This window comes from Berghia stephanieae, chromosome 15, assembly GCF_034508935.2.
Source record: "Berghia stephanieae isolate SIO BIC M18660-M18661 chromosome 15, UCSD_Bste_1.3, whole genome shotgun sequence".
Taxonomy (NCBI): Eukaryota; Metazoa; Mollusca; class Gastropoda; order Nudibranchia; family Aeolidiidae; genus Berghia; species Berghia stephanieae.
In genome coordinates this window covers 8,092,810-8,095,234 of record NC_088374.1, presented here as the reverse complement: position 1 = coordinate 8,095,234, position 2,425 = coordinate 8,092,810, and positions in this window count along the sequence as shown.

The window sequence follows — 2,425 nt, the reverse complement described above, 5'->3', positions numbered from 1 at the left end:
GTAACAATAAAATCAATGAATTAAATCGTCTGAGTTGCATCTCACTTCTTTTGTTAATTGCCTCCATTGATAAATCTACAGCGACTTTTATTTTTTTAAAAACGTGTCTGTTAAATGATTTTTTTTTAAAAATGTATTTAAAACTGAGCTTTTAAATAGTGCTATATCCACTGACGTGCTCAAAGCGCTTTACAAGGAGTACCTGGCCAACAGCAACACTTAATATATAGGACAGGACATGACGCCTTTAGGGGATATTACAATGTTTGTCAACGGTCGAGTACTCATTTTACACATGAATACGGTGAGAGAATGTGAGTAAATAGTCTTTCCCAAGGACAGAATTATACGCCGAGCGTGGCTCGAACCCAAGGCCTTCTGATCTGAAAGCGTGGCTCGTATCACAAGACCACATAGTCGCTCTCAAAAAAATTGTCCAAGTATGTAGAGACTAACTAATTAACGTCGTTGAAGTCTTTGTGGTCAGAAATATGACTTTCATCTTTGGACGGATTGTAGTAAGCTTCGCAGTCTGAATGACGCTTGCTGAGAATTGTGTGATTCAGTCATGGTCGATAAGTATAGCTGCTCTCTAAATCCATATTGTTAATTGTTTCCATTGGTCACGATCCTGGGCCAGCGTTTTGAGGCTGTCAAGACCTTGTTGTGACTTTAGTACGGAGGGCACTGCAGTATTTCTTAGTTCTTCAGGGATTAATTCGGCTTCATCTGAATCCAGAAATTTCTGATATGTAGAGAGATCCTGGTTCAGGGTATTTACTAATGATGTTGGATGGATTGGTTAATGTTTAAGGCCTGACATAGAATGTGCAATGCGGAATCCTTGTAGAAGAATCGTTACTCATATCCTGTCGATGCACTCTGGTGGTAAATTTATATATGATGTATTTGTTTGGAAATAATTGTATCGTCTCAAATGCGCTATTTTTCATCTTAGTGTAAATGTTGCTGCTAGAAGCTCGAAGAAAAAAATAATAACGTGAAGTTGAATGTAAACTTCAATATAATTACAAAAACAGATCAAATGAACGTTTCGGGTTTCCCCTTTATCAACAAAACAGGATGATTGAAACACCACAGATGAATGAGATGATGTGGTAGTGGCGTAGTTAAGATGATTATTCATCTCATTCATCAGTGGTGTTTCAATCAATCTGTTTTGTTGATAAAGGGGAAACCCGAAACGTTCATTTGATCTGTTTTTGTAATTAAATTGAAGCTTACATTCAACTTCACGTTATTATTTATTTTTCATCTTACATGTAATCTGTTGATGGTCGATTGGAATAACACATTGGATTCTAAATAACGCTAGATATAAACACACGTGAACATAACAATGATACTAATCTTTACTAGAAACTTGGGCTTGGGCTTTTATATAGAACAATACCCACTAAACGTGCTCAAAACGCTTTGCAAGTGAGCTTTGGCCAAAAGCAACACATAACATTTTTAAGATGGGTCATGACGCTAGGGGATATTACATTTTTTTCCGACAAAGACGATAAAAAGGTATATAATAGCTAAATTACTTGATGAATGAAGAAAAACCACACGGCTCAAATATAGGCAAAAAAGCAATTAAGTTATTACTTTATTTTATAATGAACATAATAAAATAAGGTTCCTGAAATTATGATGTGACAATAATACGTAGCTATTTGATAACATATAGAGACAAGGTACTAGAAACACTTCACAGACAGACAGACACACACACACACACACACACACACACACACGCACACCCATGCATAACCCTTGTCTTGTTGTCCATCCATCCATCTAGTCAGCTGATCCTGCGTAGGACGTTGCTTCCCGAACTTTCTTGCGAAACAGATTACGGTTTTCCGCCAGTCTACTTGCTTGAGTTGCTGTCATTCCCAGCCATTCACATATATCTTGTTCCCAGCTTCTTGTTGGTCTACCTCTTCCTCTCTTGCCGTCTACCCTTGTCTGCAGAATGTGCTTTTCTAATGATTCGTGGCGAGTCGTGTGGCCAAAATAGTTCAGTTTCAAATTCTTTACAGTTTGAAGAAGAATTGGTGATTTTATTCCGATCCTTCTCATGACTTCTTTGTTTGTTGTCCATACGGTGCTCTTATTCTTGTAGCTGATTTGATCTGGCTTCTTGTGAAGAAGATGTATAGTGGCAGGCACTACAACAATCCAGACCTGCCGTCAAGTAATAAGATACTGATATATGGAGAATAGCTATGTTTATCAAATATTCTTCCTACACATTATTATTGTATCACGATCCTTTATAGTCTGGATTTGTGATTATTGTGCGGCTATGTGGTCTAGTGGTATGACACTCGCTTTTGGATCAGAAGATCCTGGGTTCGAGATCCCCCTCGGCACATAGTTGAGTCCTTGGAAAAGGCTCTTTACTCACAAT